The sequence below is a fragment of the Xiphophorus couchianus genome, chromosome 24 (assembly GCF_001444195.1).
Source record: "Xiphophorus couchianus chromosome 24, X_couchianus-1.0, whole genome shotgun sequence".
Classification (NCBI taxonomy): Eukaryota; Metazoa; Chordata; class Actinopteri; order Cyprinodontiformes; family Poeciliidae; genus Xiphophorus; species Xiphophorus couchianus.
In genome coordinates, this window is record NC_040251.1 from 18,717,342 (window position 1) to 18,740,111 (window position 22,770).

At 40.0% G+C, this 22,770-nt stretch overlaps 1 long non-coding RNA gene and 1 pseudogene across 1 annotated transcript; both read left to right on the top strand.

The window, feature by feature from the left end:
* The first annotated feature begins 3,625 nt into the window (after positions 1 to 3,625).
* Positions 3,626 to 21,862, top strand: LOC114141204 (multidrug resistance-associated protein 4-like; annotated as a pseudogene).
* Positions 11,170 to 12,079, top strand: LOC114140691 (uncharacterized). Its single transcript, XR_003594648.1, has 2 exons — positions 11,170 to 11,685; positions 11,775 to 12,079. It is a non-coding gene; the product is annotated as an uncharacterized LOC114140691 (long non-coding RNA).
* Positions 21,863 to 22,770: the final 908 nt, after the last annotated feature.

Consider the following 22,770-nt stretch of genomic DNA (forward strand, 5'->3'; position numbering starts at 1 on the left):
CAACAACCTTTAGATAAGCAGCCTGTATTCCTGCTCTCTCCGCCACTCGCTCATCTACACTAAAATACTTTTTTTTAAAAACTTGTCTTCTGTTTTCTGAGGATTTCGGTGAAAAAGGGGCGTTGCCAGCGACGACTGAAGGCGTGGCTTCAGAATCGCCTCTAATCCAGGAAAAAAGGTCAGAGTTCAGGTCCAGAAGCCACAGGTCCAAGCTGAGCTGATGAATCAACATGTTCAGAACAACAACGGAGGAGATCTGGAACAATTTACTCCACATTTCACTTCATCTGCAGAAACACTTTTTCTTCTTCACTCGGAAACTTGGGACTTTTTATTCGTCCTCACATGTTGGGAACTTTTAAGGTCATTGAAACTAGAAGGAAAATATTGATTTTCCATCCAGTGTTCAGTTTGAAATCTGTAAAAACACAAAATGTTTCCAGGATTTTAGTCCAGTTTCTGTTGCAAATGAAGGAGAAAAGTTCAACTTTTATTTCTCTGCAAATTCATGAAATACAAAAATAAAAATTTACTTTTGAAATTTAGTTTCACCTGGTTGGAAATAGAGGAAAATAAAATAAAATAAGGTTTATTTAAAACACAACCAACCCTAATTACATTTTTAATTTTTATATTAAAAAAACATTTGAAAATATAAAAAATAAAATAAAAAGTCTGGAAAGTCAGAAGCGTTTAGAAGCAGTTGTCTTAATTCCTGAATGAAATTATGACTAATTAAATAAGAGGAATGCAGATTGTTTTTCATATTTAGTTTTTATTTGGGTGTGAATAAATATCTGCTGGTGGCGCAGCGGCATAAAAACACATGAAGAAGAACCAGAACAAACACGTTACATTCAGAAAGAAACTAAACGTCACATGATCCAAAGAGCTGCAGCTCGGACCGCGCCGCCGCTTTGTGCTTCCTCCGCCACCATCGACCCGACTACCGGCCGGTTCTGACCCGACTACCGGCCGGTTCTGACCAGACTACCGGCCGGTTCTGACCTGATTCTGGAATGATCCTCCTTTTTTTAAAGTTTGGATTTGGGAGAAAAAACAACTAAAACATGATTGTTTCAAACTTTCAGCACAAAAACAGAACCGGACTCTTCAGGTATGAGTCAGAAACAATCTGCATCGGAAAGACACACACACACACCTACACACACACACACCTACACACACACACACAGAGATACACACACACCTCAAACGTGGCATCAGCAGGGAGAATATTCAGGTTTCAGCCAAATCTTGGACCAGAACTTCACCCAGCAGGTCTTACTGGTTCTGGTGAAGGTCGTTACCGTCGGTAACCCTTCCTGCCACCTGAATATTGGTCCCTTCTGACTGCGGCCCGGTCAGAACCGGTCCATTCAGTCTGGCAGTGTCTCTTCTGATATGTACAAACGGCTTCATGTTCAAACAGAAGAGAGAAATAAGAGAGGAAATAAAGTTTTACAGGAAAACAGTTTAACAGCTGAACATATTTACACGTCTTATATACAGAACACACCACCGGGTCAGGGTCACACCATCAACGCCTGCTGTGGTGGCGCAGGGGGTTAGCACGCCCCACGTTTGGAGGCCTTAGTCCTTAGTTTTCATAAATATTTTCCTACCTTCAGACCGGAAGGTAGGAAAATACCTTCTCAACTCCTTCCCAATGTACACCGGTTTGTTTGAAGTAAATAATTACTTAATATTCATGAAAAAGTACTAGCTTCCCAGCAACCCCAGCAGAGCCTAGCCCGTCACCTAGCAACCCCGGTGGTGTCTCTAGCACGTTTGGTCAGCTGGTGTTCTGGTAAAAAGAATGATAACCTAATCTACACATAAATTAGCTCTGCCTGTACAATATGTGTTTTAGTCCAAGAGCCTTTTGGTTACTGCCAATGATGTCAAGTTAATTATTGTTCTAAATACATCAGCCTTAAGGTGTAAAACATATTTTCTGTTTCCTGATTTTAATGTAAAATAAGAAGAAAATTCAAACTGAGATTCCTGAAATACCAGATTTGTAGCACGGCTGTTAGTGTTTGAAAAGGAAAGAGAGACAAATAACATTTTTAAGATTGCACCTATATTTATTTTCTCTATTGACTTTTTGAAATCTCAGAATGGCAAAAATCTCTTTTTTTGTGGCTCTCCTTGTGTGTTGTAATTGAATAACCAATGTGAGTGATTGTTTAGATGCTTCTTGTTTAGACTGCAGTCATATTTGCTAAAAGAAGCTTTGATCCCATTTGGATATTGGAAACCTAAAATCAAAAGTCATAACATTGATTAGTTTGTTTCAGTTGCAGCTTTATGCATTTTTAACGCATTTTTGTTTCATTGATGCAGTATCAATCAATCAATCAATCAATCAATCAATCAATCAATCAATCAATCCATCAATCAATCAATCCATCAATCCATCAATCCATCAATCCATCAATCAATCAAATTTATTTGTAGTTTCAGCAACAACTGTCAACAAAACGTAAACATTTGGAACGTCTTTTGTTTAATTTTGTTACTGCTATCAATTATTGTTATTTTTGTCCTTGTCAGGATCTTCTGCAGTTCCTCTGGTTTCCTTCTAGGTGGCGATCGAGAGCTCGCTGGCGTACACACACACCCACTCCACAGGTGTGTTTCGGCGCACCTGTGGATCATCAGCGGGAGCGTAATTGGAGCGGGTTCCCGGCACTTCGTGTTGTCGCCTTTGTGGTGCATCTGGTTCTGAGATCTCTAGAAAGACATCCAGTCTGTTTCGTGCTTACCTGTCCTGTAGCTTTCTGTGATTCCTGGGCTCCTGTTGTCTGCACACTCCGGGATTTGCAGTTCCGTCTGAGGATTCGGTGAAACCCCTCGGCTCCCACTCCGCTGCGCTCCCTGACGAGTTACGCCCACCCTGATCACCCTGATCCGCTCACCCTGCCGGGCTGACCACCCGAATCCCGCTAATCGCGGACACGCCCGGCCCGAATCCCGCTCCTGACCAGACGCTCCTGCATTACACGCCATTTGTCTTTGTAAATAAATGTTTAATCTGATCTCCTGACAGTATCTTTGTGGGTTCGGAGAGTTCAACACAACATGACAGTCCTTGAAAGACCAAATTTCCTCCTAACTTTATATTTCGGTCTGTCTGGTTCCATAATTATATATTAAATGACAGTTTAATCAGAGTACTTGAGTAGACTTTCTACCAAATACTTTTAGATGGTTCTTTTTTTATTTGAATTAAAATATGTTGACGTGGTGCTACATTGTGTTGCTGCGCTATCTGTGTAAAATATTCCTTTTCTGAGCCGGAATTTGAAAAACTCAAACGCGGTGAAACGTTTTTCATGTGATTTTCACGACCGCAGTCATTGGCTGGACTCGGGTCACGTGATAAGAAATCTGTAAACACGAACCCAGAATCCATAGTTCGCTACAGAAAGACAACCGACAGTGAAGCTAATTGAACTTCTCACTTTCCCTTCCAGCTTTCCTGCGCCATTTGCGCACCAGCTGACTGCGAAGGCGCAGCTGCAGCTGCGCAGACTCCCCGCCTGCCTGCCTGTCCTGTCAGCGATTTGCTCCAGGGCCGGACATCAGCGCAGCCGGCTGAGCCGATGACAGTCCGAGCATGGAGAACCCGGAGAAAGGAGGCAGGAGGAACCCGCTGGCCACCGCCAGCCTCTTCTCCAAACTCTTCCTCTGGTAAGAGAAGCAGCGCGGCGCGTTACTGCAGCCAGGAAATGTTTAGATGTTAGTATTACTGCAACCGAACCGTGGATCGGTGCTGATCACTTTTGGTTCTGCATTAAAACTTTGTGAATAACTGCAGACATTTTCTCAGGCCGCCGCTAAAAATATTCCAAATGAAAACAAGGCTGTAGGACCGACGGCTGCGCTGAACGTTCCGTCTGTACATGACGGATCTTTGTCAGAGATTATTGACTTTTAAATCTGTATTAATGGAGCTTAATTTGATCAAATGAAAAAATGGCAATACTTTTTGCTCATTTTTTTCTGAGCATATTTTGGTAAATTGTAATATCAGACTAAGATGATGTTAAATTTGATTTAAAAAGAAAAAAGTCTCTTAAATAACTTTATTTACGTTATAAATGTCCTCTACTTTTCTAAAGAGGAATTTTTACAAACTCTTGCAGGAAAAACTATTTTGTCCCTTTATGTGTTTTTGAGCTTCTTTCATTTTACTCTACTGGTCTCATAGTTACTATTTGACTTAGTTTAGATGTTTGTTTTGGCTTCGTTTCTTAGATTAATATTTTTTAAAAGCTTGCATTCAGTTATTGTTTTTGCTGCATATCCCAAGTTTGCTTGAGCTTAAAGTCAACAACTTATCCATTTAATTTGATCAAAGTTTAGACTTTGGTTTCTGGGTTGGATGTAAACTCATAAGTCTAGTTTGCCTCTCAGGATCCATAAAAACTACGTCTGAAACAATTTGTCAGATTAATTGGGATGAAGTGATTAAGTCATTCAAGTTTATTTGTAGCTCATATTTCTGGATCCGTCACTGCATCAACACACCTGAATTAAAGATGTGGTTGACCAACATTTAATCTAAAGGAGGTAAAGGAGCCAATTGATGAAGAAGAGGTGAATCCAAATGTTGGTACTCAAGAACCAGAAATGGAGTAATTTTTTAAATAAATGTTTATGTCATTAAGTGGCTAAATTTCTATAGATACAAGGCTGTGAGAACAAATGTGTCTAGAGTTAATCTCCAAATTTGAACCATTTCACAGCTACGCTTCTGATGCGTTCAGCGAAACAGATCAAATCCTATTTATTTTGTGTTACATAGGTAAATAGGGTAAATAGGGTTAATATTCCAATGTAAATAAATTGGAATATTATCATAAATTCTCTCTTTTAATACTTAAATGTTTTCCCATTTTAGCTTCAAATGGTTGCATGTTTAATTAAAAACTAACAGCTTCTTTCTTTCTCTTAAAGGAAGCCATTAAGGTCGTCCAACCTCTTCTTCTGGGGAAAATAATTGAGTATTTTGAGAACTATAACCCAGACGATGCTGCTGGTCTTCACACGGCGTACGGCTTTGCTGCTGCCATGTCCATCTCCACCTTCGCGCTGACGATCCTCCAACATCTTTACTACTATCAGGTTCTCCGAGTTGGCATGAGGATTCGAGTGGCCATGTGTCACGTGATCTACCAGAAGGTCAGTGAAATATTCGGACGATCTGCAACAGAAATCGTGGATTAAATTGGTCCAGTTTCCGCCACCTGACAGTAAAATTTCTCTCACCAGGCTCTGCGTCTCAGCAGCGACTCGATGGGACGAACAACCACCGGGCAAATCGTCAACCTTCTTTCTAATGACGTAAACCGCTTTGACGAGGTAAGCTAATGCTAAGCTAAGCGGTCCAATGTGAATTCTGTTTTGGCTCACTGGTGTTGTCCGTCCCTGTAGATTATACTGAACCTGCACTACCTGTGGGTTGGACCGCTCCAGGCGCTGGTCATCATCGTTTTCCTGTGGTCTGAAATCCCAGTTTTCCGAACCCTTCCTGTGTGGCCGGCGCGGCCGCCATCGCCCTCATGATGCCGGTTCAGACGTGGTTCGGAAAACTGTTTGGCATCTTCAGGTGAGAAACAGAAACACTCACTCTTCATACCTATAAAATGTGATTTTAATAGTTTTGAGTTTTTAGTTTATTTTTATTTTGTTATGACATTTTTGTACAATTCAGTTAGTTTCATTTTTTTACAGTGTGTTTTAGTTTTTTCATGCTTTGGTTCATTTTTAAGTGCAGAATTCAGCTGTGATTATGTCTCACGGTTTCCACGGTGGTTGGACGCCAGGGCGGTCATTCATCCAGAGGTTTGTCCTGTTTTTGAGTTGGTGGCCCGCCAGGCTTATAATACACTGAGGGAAACCCTGTGTTTATATCAATTTGGTTATGATTGCTCAACAGAAGATAACATTTTGAAAATAATCCTTCAGTTATTGTTGAACAGCCATCTCCCATCTTTTGCTGTCGCCATTTTGCGGACAGCTGACGTAAACTGCTTGTGTGGAGAAGAGAAATAAATTTCACATCAGTTCAAAAGGCTAGTAAATAAATTACCGCTTTTATTTCAGTTAATGAAAAGGTTTTCTCAGTTTCACTTTTCATTTTCCTTTTAGTTTTAACTCATTAATAACTTTGATTTTCAGTCACTTTACTAAATTATTCAACCTCCTTTCTGTCACATTACAACTGAAAACCTTTTGACATCTTATTGGGGTTTTTGCAAATGCGAACCGGATACAAACGTACGCCACACACACATTTTAAAGTTAAAATGTGAAGTTTGTAAAATCAGGATTATCATTAACCATTAAAACCCTGAGAGCCGTTTTCACTTTCAGTTCTGATAAATATTATTTCTCTGGAGCCGCAAAAAAGCTACAATTCCCTTAAAAACTGATTCTAGAAATATCAACTCAAAAAATTTGTATTTAATGGTTTAAAGGAAAGAACGACAATTTTAATATTATTGTTGGTTTTTAAAAAAATTTCTTTTATTTCAGGAAATAAGAAAAAACAACTGCAAATAGTAATAATTTTAGGAATAACAGATATTTTTCTGGGCCTGAAAAGCAGCATATATAAAGGAAACTACAAACTCAACAGAGTTTTTGTGGAATCCTTTAACATGTGAAGCTTTCTAATGTTTTCTTTCTCTCCATTTTTGTTATGCCGTGTTAAATCCTGGCATTGAACGTGGATAAACTCGCTTTTGAGGTTATTCCCATTCAAATGTTGTGAAACTAGTTTGTTTTGCTGTTTAATTGGTCGTCGCTGCATAATAATGAGTCATAATAATGCATGTTGGGACTGAACCGGATTCCTGCAAACACCAAAGAAGCATCTTGGTTGGGAAGTTTTCTTTTTTTCACATTTGAAATAGAAGCATTTTCTTCCTGAGGAACCTGAAGAGCTTCGCGTTTCCGCAGGAGCAAAACGGCCGTCCTCACCCACAGCCGGATCCGCATCATGAACGAAGTGGTGTCTGGCATCAGGATGATCAAGATGTCCGCCTGGGAGAAACCGCTGTCGGCTCTCGTCACTGAAGTCCGACGGTAAAAATCGATTTCACGGTGAACGGAGCGGCTTTCGTAGAAGTTACTTTAACTGTTTTCAGTGTGGAATTAAAAAATGAGGTCCTCCTTTTACCTCTTCACACGTAAACATTGATTTGAATGGTTAGAAATGTTTTTATGTAGACTTCCTAATAAAAACAAATAGAATAAATTGGATTATAGTGAAACAAGACGAGCTTTAGTGTTACGATGCGATGTTTTAGTCCAGAACGATTTTAATATGTTCATGTTTTTCACTGGAGTTTAAAGACAAAAAACCAATTTCTACCCAAGAGCTGTTCACATCTAAAACCAGGTCTTTATTTATGTATTTATTTAATTGTTTTTTAATTGTTAATTTTTTATTCTTAACAACCCAGTTGTTCTGTGACTCTTTGAGAAAAGCTATTTTTTGTGCTTTATTCTTGCACAATGACATTAAAAGGAGTTCTGACTTTGAACTTTTTGTAATCTGTATTTTAAGGTGTAGCTAATCAACAGCGTGAGTTAAATATCTTAAATGAAAGATTCAACATTGTCACCTAAAAAAAAGTTATTTATTATTTTTATCATAAATCACTTTTGGCAAACAAATTATTTTGGCCATTGTTTTAGGAAGGTGATCAGAATAAATGAATATAGCTACATGTTTCAGCATTGGAATAATTGATTTAATCTGCAGTTAAGACGTTTGTTGCTCTAGTTTATTCTAATCATCCCCTAAATCTTTTAGATAGAGCCTCAACTTTGACCTCTTGAACTCATTGACTCCAACATTAATTACTAATTAACAGAAAAACTCGTTTTATGAAACTCAGATGATGTGAAATCCTCCACGGTTGCTGCTGACATTTGAACTTTTACATCTCCTCTGACCTTTGAACCTGTGAAATTCTTGCACAAAACTAAAATTCCTTATTTTCATTGTATCTGAATGCGATTTAATCTGCAGTAACACATAAAACTCTTGTGAAGGTGCCACTTAGAAACAATACTAATGTCTTTTAAAGGAATGATTAATACTTGAGAGGAATTTCACTTTGTGTGTTTACTGGGAGTAAAAGTACGTGAGAAATCCTGAATGTTCCTCTTTGTTGTTTCATTTTCCTTCACCCTTTAGATCTTCTCAGACGTTGCCGGAGGAAATCTTCAGTTTCTGTCAGTAGCTCAAGATTCAATAGAGTAAAGAAGCTTCTGCAACAACAAATAGTTTCCATTGATCCTCAGGAGTCTCAACCAGAGTTGATGGAAGTGGAAAACTTGAAAAGAAATCTGTTTTGTTATTTAAAGTCTTTAATTAGGACATTATAACTTATTTGAGCGATTATTGATCAAATTTTAGCTGGAAGTTTTTTCAGATAACTGGATTTAGAGACTTTCTCCTGAGCAAATGAGAAAAAAAAAAAATCAGTTTCTAGATGTTACAAATATGATGACAACCAACCAAATCATGCCCTCATAATAAAGTCATAAATGCTAATTTTTGGTATTAATGGATGTAAGTTTATCTCATCAAAAGCTCTCTCTCTACAGACCAGATATGATCCGTTTTAGATCGGAGGCTCGATTTTCTTTAAAACTCCAGGGAAGGAGAATAACTCTGTCCTTAGATCTGTGCTTTACAGCAGATTTCTATTTGAAATGTGCAGGATTTGGTCCTGATCTTATTTCTGAGAAACAGCCTTGGGTAAAGCTGAAAACTGAAGCCTGCAGAATCATGTCAGACTGTTATTTATTTAGTTGATTTCACTTTAACTTCTGGTATCTACCAGCTGAGTTTTCCAGCCTTCACTCGCGGCGTTCTGTCCAATATTTCCAGGAAAGAAATCCGCCAGGTTTTGAAGAGCTCCTACCTGCGAGGACTCAACATGGCTTCCTTCTTCGCCAGTAGCAAGATCACGGTTTTCGTGACGTTCGCCGCCTACGCTCTGCTGGGGAACGCCATCACCGCCAGCAGCGTGTTTGTCACCGTGTCGCTCTACGGCACCATAAAGCTCACTGTCACGCTGTTCTTCCCTCTCGCCATCGAAAAGATGTCAGAAACCATTGTGAGCGTTCATAGGATTAAGGTAATCTTCAACTTTACTACAAACTGGATTCAAACATTTTATTTAGTGGTTAAATACACCAGTAGGTTGGTCAAAACATCTAAAAATCTGTTCATTCAGGATTGAGCAGCTTGGATCGTTTATATCCCCTTAATGCTGATTGATGCATATTCTACACATACCAAGGATTAAAAACACTATTCCAGCCATTTAGTGATCGATTTTATACCCAATCATGCTAAAATTAGTATATTTATAGATGAAATACCTGCATTTATGTCTGTTTTGGGTGCAATAGCTTGTGCCATCCATATTAATGGATATTATTGGATTTGCAAATCAATTTAGGCAGTAAAGGTTAATTTCTGCTCACTAAGATAAATTTAACAGTGCAAATTAATTAACATTATTTTCATCTCTACTAAGAACTGGAAGCAGTTGCAAACCAGACGTGTCTGTGACATAATATCTTTAAAAAAAAGATACTTTTAAGACTCAACATTCGGGTATCGGGGTCAAAAGACGGCGCAGTCGATGTGAGCAGGGATCCGTCTTGCTCTGTATTAACAGTTCAGGCTGGTGGTCGTATTTTTTTGGGCCCCTTTACAACAATGTAACTTTGTTAAAAGCCAACAGGCCAAGCCGTGTTTTGTTGCCGACCCGGTCCGTCCCTTTAAATTCTCCTGGTGGCCTACACAAATCCCGTCACAAAGCTTGAACATGCCGATGACCCGTCTGGACTTCATTGGCTTCTGCAGTCACGTGATTGGATTTAGTGGAACATCAGATTTGTTTCATATATCTGCACAAAGAAATGAGGCGTTTCTGAACGCAAAGACTTCCATCCAATCAAGTTTGGTAAAACAAACATTTTATTTACGTATTGATACACATCAGGAAGTTGGCTCGCTCGCAAGAAAATGTTTAAAGCTGTAAATAGGCAAAGAATTGGTTTGTACTTTAGTTAGAAACCTCTCTCAATAATTTAAAACAAACTCAGTCATTTCCATTTGCACGATTTACTGTTTTTCTCTTTTTCTACCAAAAACTGGATGATAAAAGTTTTCAGTCTGGTGTTTTGGTTCCACCTTAGCATGTTTTATGAAGGAAAAAATTGTTTACAGAGACTTTATAATTCATTTTATTTGCTGTCTTGTTTATTTATTTTGCATATTTGAAATCTTTTCCAGTTCCAGTGTTAAAACATTCTTTAGAATTTAAAGTTTATTAATATATTACTTGAAAATGGTCTCAAAACAACAATATTATCTTTTGTCATAATAACTTCTGGGACAATTTATTGTCCAGTATGATTGATTATCGTTCCAGGCTTAAAACTAAACGTCCTGCACAACAAAAACCAAGACAGCTTCTGGTTTCGGTGGGGATTTTTGTAACTTAAGAAGCGGGGAATAAAAGACTGGAGGAGAAAATGTCTGCTGCGTTTTGTTATTGGTGAAAATCTTCTGTTTATTAACTTCCTTCCAGAATTTCCTCACGTTACAAGAAGTGGAGAGAAGAACCTTTGAGCTGCACCTGGAGGAAATGAAGGACAGCGCCGTGGCGATGGAGAAGCTGAGCTGCTACTGGGACAAGGTTGGAAAATCTTCCACAGGGATTTAAAGCTTTTAGAAAATGTTTGGAGGGAAGAATTTCATCTTTTGTTGTTGGTTTTTCCAGACTTTGGACTCTCCGTCTCTGCAGAACATTTCTCTCTCGGTGAAACCGCATCAACCTTTAGCTGTGATTGGACCCGTAGGGGCTGGAAAGGTCAGTAACGGGGAGGTCAGAGGTCAGACGATTGGACAGGTTTTGTTTGGCCCCCAAATGCAATTAAAAGATTTTTGGCCCATGTGACAAAAAGTTGAAACACCCCAGAGCAGGGGTCGGCAACCAACGGCTCCGGAGCCACGTGAGGCTCTTTCTTCCTTCTGTTGACTTTGGGAAATAGAATATTTTATTAAAATTAAATCATTAAAAAATTATAAATTAAAATCATTTTAAAATAAATTTCTAAATCTGAAGATTATGGTAAACATTAAAACAAAAAGTTTTGAACATTTTTAGCACCCAAAATATACGTCATGTCCGCCGATGTGCGACAGGCATTCCTGGCGAACCCCACATGTCTGGCAGACCGCATTTTTTAGCTCACTGATTTATTGACTTTTTGATCCTTGCCTGGAAGATACATCATGAATAAATCCGAGAAAAGGAAACATTCTGAAGATGGCAGAACATTTAATGCTACGTGGACAGATCATTTTGCTTTCACCGCTGATGAAACTGGTTCACCTTCTGCTTAATATGTGGCGACAGACTGGCAAACAACAAGAAGTCAAATGTTGAAAGACATTTCGAGAACAAACACTCTGTCTTTGCTAAAAAATATCCCGAGGGAGAGGAGAGAAAAAAGGCCGTTTCTGAGCTGATGCGTTTGGCTGAAGCGAGCAGGAGTCACTTCAAGAAGTGGATTAAGACTCAAACTCCACTACATGTGCCAGTTTCGTGGCTACTCAGGAAATAATTAAGCATGGTAAGCCATTTACAGATGGAGATTATCTACAAATATATATACATAACTATATATTGTTAAGTGAAATAGTCTTTTTTTTTTTTATTCAGGAGGACAGGTGACCACACACACGTGATGGACACAGAAGCAGACTCATTTTTTGGTTTGCTTGGTTCGTTCAGTGCTGGTGGATAATATTTGGATAAGTTTTGATTTTTATCTCCTGAATAAGAGGAGGACAGGTGACTGCATTCTGTTTCTATTTCTCCTTCAGTGCGGGTTGGGTAAGTTAAGATTTTTATTTCTTAAATACAAAGACCCAAATAGACAGAGGGTGTTTTGTTTGAAATTGAGCATCAACAAAGTGTAAAATGCGTTTTGTTACATGCAGAAATAAAATTTTGTGTTCTCTGCAGCAGTTCGTTGATTTCATAAACGCAACATAGTATCGATTTTTGTACATAGCATGTAGGTTTTATATATATGACGTCAAAATGGGTTGTGGCTCCAATTGCTTTCTTTTTATTGGGAGGCGGTCCCAAATGGCTCTTTGAGTAGAAAAGGTAGCCGACCCCTGACCCAGAGTTATTTGGTCAAACTTTTCCGCCTTCCTGTTTCTAACTTTTTCTTCCTCACTCAGTCTTCGTTGCTGAGTGCCATCCTGGGAGAGCTGCCGCGCGACACGGGCGCGCTGACGGTCAAAGGTCAGCTGGCCTGCGCCTCGCAGCAGCCCTGGGTTTTCCCCGGAACCGTGCGCAGCAACATCCTGTTTGGGAGAGAGCTGAACCCGAAGAAGTACGAGAAAGTCCTGCGCCTGCGCTCTGAAGAAGGCGAGACGCGTTCACATGTTTGCATGAGTGTAACAGGGTTTTATTAGAACAATACTATAGATGTGAAGTATGTAAGAATGTATTGATTATTCTTTGAATTTCTTTAGTTTAGTCAACAAGTAGCTTCTCTAGACAGTTATTTCTATCTGAACAGAACTGTAATACAGATTTTTGGCCGTCTTACAGCTCAAACCTTTTTATTTTTTAAAATCTTGTTGCTTTTTAGGATCTGGAGCTTTTTCCTGACGGAGATCTGACTCTGATCGGGGACAGAGGAGCCACTCTGAGCGGAGGACAGAAAGCTCGACTTAACCTGGCCAGATGTGGAGACAGTCGCTGACATCATCAAGCTTCATAAAGAAAAAGAAACCATATCAGATGAGACATTTTTTATGTTGCATTTAGTTTCACACAGAAACCACAAATTGCCTCATTTCCTAATAGGAAGTCTGAACATTTCATGGATACTTTCTCTTTGAATCCTTCTGATTCAAATATTTGTTGATATTTTTATATATTTGCACTAAATGTAAGTTGACATGATGGAGTAATTAAAGCAAAAACGTTTGTTTCAGGGCCGTGTATCAGGACGCAGACATCTACCTGCTGGACGACCCTTTAAGTGCCGTAGACGCAGAAGTTGGAAAGCATCTTTTTGAACAGTGAGTGAAACTTTCTCTTTTATTCATCAATCATAAATGTTTTTAGAAGAAGCTCCAATTTTCTTATGGAAGAAATAGGTTATTAAAAATCAAAATGAACAGTAGTTGACAGCTGTTACTAAATTATTCCTTGATGTTTGATTTTTCTGTATTAAAAAGCATTTTTTAGTGATTTTATAGCCCAGTTTTAGCTTTTTTATGTTGACTTGTTGCAGCAGAGTAACAGGAAATGCCGGAGGGCCGGATTATGACTTGTCTGTGTTTGTTTCTGGCTGCCACGCTCCTTCGCCCCTTCAGGGTGAAATAAATACACCTTGGTTCATTTCTCTAAATCGCTGTTAATCGGTTGGCTGTCGACGGGCAGGTGCATCTGCGGGCTGCTGCAAAACAAATGTCGTGTCCTGGTAACGCACCAGCTGCAGTATCTGAAGGCTGCAGACAAGATTCTGGTCCTCAGGGAGGTAAGAATGGTGAAACCACGGCTCTCTTTTTGTATAGATCCGTTTCAGTGTGACGTCATGCACCCAACTTCCTGCTGGAGGGCAAAAGGTTGCTCGCTAACGATCACTAGCATTGGTTTTAGCCGTTACGTTGTCAACATAACACCCTAAATCGTAAATGTATAAACATATAAAAGGAAAAAGGGACGCAGAGCTTTGCTACTAATTGTGAACGCTATAAAAACTAGATGACAAGGTCAGGAAAAAGTTTTAAGTAAGAAAAAAAAATAGGGAGGGAGTGAGAAGTAGTTTATTTATGCTGGCTTGACTTTGTCAACCTTAGCATGTAGATTTTCTGTGAAATTGGTTGTTGTGGTTTAGTCACAAAATAAAAAAGGCGACATAAACACCAACTGTGACAGATCATCAGTAGAGCACCACTGTGCCAGATTAGCTGCTTATTAATAATCACACATTAAACATGAAACTGTAACAGACTGAATGTTTTGTTGTTTGTGTGGGAAATATTTGAGTGTTTTTTGGTGTCGCTGTTTCAGTTGCTATGGCAACGAGTCTTTGTGTAGCACAGCCGACACAGAGAGCGGGAGAAAAGAAGTGGTTTTGAGTTGTTCTTCAACTGTTTCTTTTCCTTTCGCTGTGGCGCGAAACATCTGGATGGAAACGATTCAAGGGTCAAAATGAAACGAGCCGGTTGTGTCGGCTTCCTTCCCTGCAGGGTCGCATCACGGGCCAGGGGAGCTACGGGGAGCTGCAGCGCTCCGGCCTGGACGTGGTTTCACTGCTGAGGAAAGATGAGGAGCAGGACTCCGATAATCTGTCTCTGCACAGTCAGTGGACCAACTCCTCCCACAGCTCCCACAGCTGCCAGCGGACACCAGCTACTCTGACCAACCTCCTGTGGGTATATTTAAAAAAATGACAGTTTGATGATTGTTTAAGGAAAAAATGTTTTTCATGTAACTTTGGATTATCGACACTTTAACGCATGTGATTAATCAGCGTTAATATGACATAACACAGATTAATCTTTGACCTAAAAGCCTCGGTGGGTTACCTAGGTAACAGCGACGAACGACAGCGATAGATGACAGCAGAAAGCAACAAAAGGTGAACATTTTCCAGCTTTCCTGTGTTTTATCACCGAAACACAATAACCAAAAGAACTTCCTTTAAACATTCCTGGAAAACAGAATCTTCAGACATGTTTGGTTTGAGACAATAAAACGTTTTATTAAAAACATGAATACAGTCACAGTTTTTGATATGGGCACTTACCCAGGGCGACATCAATGGGCGGGGCATCCAAGAACTAGAAATGAAAATATATCTTATTTCCCTTGAACAATTTTGTTATTACTTGTATTCATGTGTAGAAGAGTGAACTTCCTTCAGTTCTAATTCATGGTTGCATTTTGAAAGTGTTGTGCGTCGTCGTGCCGGCGGAAGCGGCTCCAACGCTCGCAGAGGAGAGTCGAGCAGAAGGAAACGTCAACAGCCACATTTACCTCAAGTACTTCACTGCCGGCTGTAACTCGCTGGTTCTGCTGCTTATTATCGTCATCAGTGTCGTAGCAGAGGTTTGTGTTGTCATAGCGATGCTAAACTTGATTCCTGTTGAACTATTGGTGAAAAATTCACTGTTTAGGTTTTATGGTTCGTATGTAAGCTTGGAGTTTTGACATAAAACATGGAGGAAACCTGGAGATTTGGAGTGAAGACTGAAGGAATAAATTAGTCATGTTGCAAATTACGGTTAATTTGTGAACAAGACAAGTAGGACTGGAACGATAAATCAATTATTGGAATAATTGTCAACAAATGTAGTAATTGGTTCATCATTAACTGGAGAGTACAGACTCCAGAAAGATAAATTCACCAAAAGAGCAACACAGTCAGAGCCGTGATTAAGACAAAACATTTTGTATTTCACATAAAAATAAAAAGGTTTATATGTAAATATCTTTTACCCAGAACTCAAGTGACATAGTTTTAGCTTCACCTGGATCAAATTATGTGTAATAATAAATAAAATCTCCATCTTTTTTACAGAAAAGGATTAGGGTCACTAAAAATAAATAAGTCACACTTTTTCCTCAGGATTCTTACTTTAAATGCAGAATTATGAGATCACAATCAGATTTCTGTGAAAAAAAATCCGAATTATGAGAAAAATGTCAGAAAGCTGAGGAAAAAATATAGAATTATAAGGAAAAAATTCAAAATTATGAGGAAAAAGTCTGAATTATTAGGGCACAAAAGTAATAATTATGAGGAAATCTGAGGGAAAAATTCTGAATTATTAGGGCACAAAAGTAATAATTATGAGGAAATCTGAGGGAAAAATTCTGAATTATTAGGGCACAAAAGTAATAATTATGAGGAAATCTGAGGGAAAAATTCTGAATTAAGAGGAGAAAATTGGGAAAGGAGGAAAAAAGTCTGAATTTGTAAGAAAAAAGTCAAAATTATGAGGGTAATAAATTAATTATGAGGAAAAACATTAAAAAATTTTATTTTTCAGTCGCCCTAATCATCTTCTACACTTTTTGCATTTAATAACTAATGGGTTAATCCAGAAAACAATCACTAGATCATCCGTACACCGTATCGGTAAGTGAAGCAGAATGGGTCGAGCTTTTCACATGTTGACGTTTGATGTATTCATTTAGCAGCAGATGGATCCTTTGCTCATTTAAAGAAGGAATTTTATTAATCATTTTCATCTTTTAATTTATTTTTAATACTTAATAAAACACGCACCAAGAATAATACATAGAATGACAGTAACATAATTGTAATAATTTCCTGACGAACTTGTTGATGATCCACAGGTTGCGTACATCCTGCAGGACTGGTGGCTGGTTTACTGGTGAGCGTCACTGTAATGTTTGTGCCGCGAGCCGCTGCACGGCGTGTTTCTGATCTTTCCGTTCCGCGTGGCTCCCAGGGCGAGAGCCGACGTCTTCAACAGCTCGGCTCCCGTCGTCGGCATCAGAAACGGCGTCAACGCCACGCCCGCAGACGCCGAGTTTCACCTCGCCTTTTACCTCGGCGTCTACTCAGGTGAGCCTCACCGTCTGCGCGTGTAACCACGGCATCAGACTCACGCTCACCTCGCCGCAGGTCTCACCGCGGCCGCCGTGGTCTTTGGGTTTGTCCGGAGTTTACTCATCTTCCACGGTTTGGTGAAATCGGCCCAGAATCTTCACAACAACATGTTCAACGCCGTCCTTCGCACTTACGTTCACTTCTTGGACATCAACCCCATCGGTGAGCCTTCCCACTGCAAAAACAACAAACATTACCAAGTATTTTTCTCTAGTTTTAGTGCAAATAACTTATAACACTTGAAATAAGACAAAGTAACTTTTCAGGAAAACATAGTAGCTTTTTTTGATAAAAAGTTGTAGTTCTACTGGCAGGTTATTTAATTATTCTGTCAGTGAAATATTTTCCCATCATTATTAAGGAAGTATTCACTTAAATTAAGTCAATAATTCCTTAATATGCACTTGTAAGGTAATTTTCTCTTATTTAAACTGTAATGAGATAAAAACTAGACAAGAATATTAGGTAATATTTAGTCATTTTGTTGTGTAATGTTGTTTCACAGACATATTCACTCTGCACGGATAAAACGTCGTGTCTTGTTTTCTTTTGCTTTAGGAAGAATTCTCAACAGGTTTTCTAAAGACATTGGCCAAATGGACTCCATGCTGCCCATAAATAACCTTTGTGGATTTTTACCAGGTGAAAAACTTAATGAATACGTCAAAAAACTTTCATTAATGTCGTATTTTTAATCTTAGTCATGGATTTTTTTTTTTTTTTTTTAGAAAACCAGTCTAAAAGGATACATTTTTAACTTTCCACTAAAATGTTTCACAAAAACATTAAAACAGAAAAAACGATATATTTTATCATCTGTTTCTCCTAAATGAGAATTTATGATGAAAACCTCAAATTTAAGTTTCTTGCAAAAAGTCATGCAACTAACTATTCTTATAGTGTACTGTACTACAATAATCAATAAAAACTAAAAAATCAATTAAACAACTAGCAGGGGAAGCCAGAAGAAAATATTTTTTATTCATAATATGTATTTAAATTATCTATTTATATGAAGTTAATAGAGATTTAAATATTTACTTTATAGATAAGATATTGTAAGAGTCACAGGAAATTATTCAAAATGAGTTAATTGTCAACGAGTCAGTCAGGATTGTGGAGGTAAATTGTGAAATGTGGTTATTGTTTTTTAAAACCTCCACGGTTCTCATCACCGTCTGGTTTGTTTTTTCTCCCAGCTGTTTCTGCAGAACGTCGGCGTGGTGACGGTGGCCGCCTCACTCATCCCTCTCATCCTCGTCGTCCCTCTGCTCCTCTTCTTCCTTTACTTGAGGCGCTACTACCTGCACACGTCTCGGGACGTCAAGCGACTCGAGTCAACGAGTTCGTCCGCCGACCGGAACAAATCCCAATAAAACTGTAAAAGATTGACAAGTTGTGTTGGTATTAATTTAATGTCTGCAGCTCGCAGTCCCGTCTTCTCCCACCTGTCCTCGTCTCTTCAGGGTCTGTGGACGATCCGAGCATTCGGAGCCGAGGAGAGGCTGAGGATGACCTTTGACTCCTACCAGGACCTTCACTCAGGTCCTTGGTGCTTTCCCCGTAAACCTGCTGCCGTGTGTCAGAAAATCTGATTTTATTGTAAATTTTCTGCGTTTCAGAAGCCTGGTTTCTGTTCCTGATGACTTCCAGATGGTTCACTTTGCGGCTCGACAGCATTTCTTCCATATTCATCACTTTTACGGCGTTTGGCTGCATCCTGTTCAGAAACGGTGAGGTTTAGGACGGGAATCGCAAACCGGTTCTCACCTGAATCTGAGGAACCGATTCTAAGGATTCAGTTCCTTAGAATCGTTGCGCTCCGTTCAAACCTGTCTCCTGTCTTTTGTCGCTAAGCTGCCCTTTAACACTTAAACTAGAAGTTTTCCCTTCCAAATAAAAGCTTGGAACCTTAAGCATATCCAGAGTTTGTTACATTTACTTTAGTAACTGTTTTGGAAAAAATATACTTTAAGAAATATTCGTAAGAGTTTCCCAACTCAATGAGAATAGAAAATTGTCATTGTTCACAGGTCTGGAGGCCGGGCAGGTGGGACTGGTTCTGACCTACGTTGTGACCCTGGTGGGAAACTTTCAGTGGAGCGTGAGACAAAGTGCAGAGGTGGAGAACATGGTACGTAATGTCCTTTTCTTAAGATGCAAACTGCTGTTCATCAAGTCAAAATGAAATATCCTAAGAGCTTCTGCTGCAGAGTCTCACAGCAAAGTAAATTGTAAACCTTTTCTGTTTGCATCCCAGTATTTAAACCTGCAGACTTGTTTCTCTCCAGTCTCTCAGGATGGAGCAACAGAGCCTCTGCGCTCCGGCCGCGACACCGGATCAGAAATTTTTTTAAATGTGGGACACGCAAAACAAATCCAAGTCTCTTAAGCTTTTCCAGATTCTCTCAAATTGAAACGACAACCATCAGCATATTTTATCGGATGTCGGGAGATCGTGTCGCTCATCTTGAAGAATTTATTTTTTTTAGATTTGACTCAGTTTTCCAAAGGAAATAGAAAATCTGAATAATCTTTTCTAAATATTCCTGGAGCACGACGCTGCCACTGCTACGCATCAAACCTGGGATCAAGGTTTTCATCCTTTTCACAGTTAGACTGATGGGAAACAATTTGAAAACTTTTCCAAGGGATCTTGTTTTGTATTTATCACATTTTTAAAGTGGAGCAGTGATGGCAACTTTTCCTTGAGATTCTCTGTGAAGTTTGTGTGATATTTCCTAAAAATATCACATTTTTATGATCTCTGCATCGGTTCAGGTTTTGTTTTTCTGTTTTGCTACAAACTTGTTTTTATTCGTCAAAATCTGATGTAACTGTGAATCTGGAAAACCTGCATAAACATTTATTTCTTTTCTCTTTTTAATCCGACGTTCACCAAATAAAACTCACGGATGGAGCGGCGGTCCTTTTTTTAAATTTTTACCCCTCCAGGGGTCTTTTTGTGGCTCTAGTGTCCCTTATATGACAGCAGGCTGACAGGAAACGGGGAAGGAGAGGGGGGAAGACATGCGGCAAATGTCGTCGGGTCCGGGAGTCGAACCCGCGACGGCCGCGTCGAGGACTCAAGGCCTCCAAATACGGGTTGGTCTAACCGCTACGCCACCACGGCACGCCCGAGCGGCGGTCCTTTTAGCTGCACTTTCTAAAAACAGGATGTTTTATATCTCATCAGGTTCTTTATTCTTTGACACTGATTTAAAAACGTTTGTCATATTTCCAGATGACGTCGGTGGAGCGAGCGGTGGAGTACACGGAGCTGGAGAGCGAAGCACCGTGGGAAACGGAGAAGCGTCCTCCTCCCGATTGGCCGAGCGAAGGCACCGTGACCTTTGACACAGTCTGCTTCTCCTACACCGCAGACGGTCCGCTGGTCCTCAAAGACATCAGCGCTACAATTAAACGGAGTGAAAAGGTTTTGTTATTGACCAGAAACTGCCTCATTCTTCTTTATTGAAGTGACAAATAGGGCTGAAGAACTTTTCACGACACAAACGTTTCATATCCGACGATTTATTTTAATTGTTCATAGTTAATAGTTGATAGTTTTTTTTGTTACCTGTCAGCCATTCAGAAAAAATACAGACATATCCAGCATTTATGTTTTTATTTGTAAAAAGAATCTTTGTTCCAGTTCACATAGATTTTACATCAAACCTATAATCTCAGTTTCTTTCTCCAAATGATGTTTCAGTTGGGGATCGTCGGAAGAACCGGAGCCGGGAAAAGCTCTCTGATCTCGGCTTGTTCCGCCTGGCAGAACCTCGGGGAAAATCTACATAGACGGCGTTTTGACCTCTGACCTTGGCCTCCACGACCTGCGCCAGAAGATGTCCATCATTCCTCAGGTGATTGGAAACGGACCTCATCCAGCGATTATGTTAGAAAAACAATAACCAGTTTAAACCCGGTAGTGAAGGGAAAGATACCAGTTTGACTGGGAGCAGCTTGGTGTTGGACTTTGGACCAGGTTCTTCAGGACCCAAACACACACGCTGTGTGTTCAGCCGGTCAAAGATTTACCACCAAGAGTTATCTACAGTCTGCTCTGGAAATTATTTTTCTCTGATGATGTCATTTTTAATTATTAAATGATTGATAATTTGATCAGCTACTCAGTACTTGAGTAGAGTTTGTATCAAAAAACTATTTTACTGTGAAATAATTTATTGGACGTCTATTTTTTACAGTAACTTGAGTCAAACATGTTGAACCTGTGCTGCTCTTACTTTAGGACGTTATTGTGAGCTCTTCCCTCTGAGTAAATCTAAAACTAAATAAAGTGCCAAATAGGGACACAAACAAAGAAATGAGTAATTTTAGGGTGATTTACAGTAGATATTGTGTTGCACATCAGTGCATCAGTTGGTTCAGCCTTGCAGCACAGAAGTAGAGAGGATCATTAACGGTTCTGTTGTCTTTGTTTTCCCTCCGATCTGAAGGACCCGGTGTTGTTTACCGACACGCTGAGGAAGAACCTGGATCCCTTCGGCCGGCACTCTGATGAGGAGCTGTGGAAAGCTCTGGAGGAGGCGAGTGTTCACCACGTCTTCTTTAGTAACCGCGTCACATCACGACCGTCGGCGACGTTCCCGTCTCCCTCAGGTCCAGCTGAAGTCCGTAGCCGAGGATCTGCCGGGAAAGCTGGAGACGGTTCTGGCCGAGTCCGGCTCCAACTTCAGCGTGGGTCAGAGGCAGCTGGTGTGTTTGGCCAGGGCCGTCCTGAGGAGGAACCGCATCCTCATCATCGACGAGGCCACGGCCAACGTGGACCCCCGGTACGCCACGGAGAGAAACAAGCACACACACACACACACACACACACACACACACGGAGGCCCGATCAGATCATCCTTGTTGTTGCAGGACAGACGAGCTGATTCAGAAAACCATCCGGGACAAGTTCAGGGAATGTACCGTTTTCACCATCGCTCACCGCCTCAACACCATCATAGACAGCGACCGGATCCTGGTGAGACTTCTGATTGGTAGATCTCTCTCTCTCTCTCTCTCGTTTCACCTGGGCCGTTTGGTCCTCTTGAATCCAGCTGGAGTTCATCTGGGAAGGTGTAATCCAACTGTGGTTTTCCTATGGAGGTCATTTTCAGTTTGGTAGAAGTGAATTCTGGTGCAGTTTGAAATCATTTGTGAATGCCAAGTGGACCAAACACCACTCCAAAAGCAGGAAGTGGACTATAGCGCAGGGTATTCTGGGTAAATACAACCTAAACAAAGGAGTGAATCTCCAATTGATGAAATCTGATGCGACATTTAGTGAAGAAGGAAGTTGTTTTCATTTCATCTTTGGAGGTTTTCATGTCGTTTCCTTCAGCGGTTCTTGTTGCAGCGCCACCACAGGCTAACGGGGGGTCAACAGGTTTTTCAATCAGTTTATATTATTTTAATCAGTTCAGCATCGAAGTAAGAAAAGTTGTATTTTAGGCCCCCAGTGGAGCCAAGACTACCGGACTATCAGGTGAGGAAAGCCTCTGGATTGAGACCCTGGATGGTGAAAACAAATGTGGAGTTGTTAGAGTCTGGATGTGGTGATGAACTCTGACCTCAGCCTTCAGAGACACATTAAGACAGTTAAAAAGTCACCCTTCTATCATCTGAAGAACAACGTCTCGGCACTAGTTTTTTATGAATTGTTTTGCTACTTAAACCACTTTTTTTCTGGAATAAATTACCAACAATTCTATTTGAGATACTCCGGTGTGTAATGTTTTTTAAACTACATGTTTCATCTGTTAAAGAACAAATACTCAGGATGTCTTTTTTTTTTTAGTTAGGACTTGTTGTCAAATGTTGTTTCTTTCTCCGTTTACGACGTAGCAGTGAGCTACATGCTTCTATAAAATGTAAGCGTCCACATTTGCCTCCCATCCAGGCCCTCCTACTGTCGATAACAACAGAATTTACCGCGCCTCCCCCACCAAAATCAATTTCTGCACTCTGCGCAGTCACTGCCAGGCCAGACGAAGACGGATGCACTGTCAGTATTGTTAAGAAAAAATGATTATT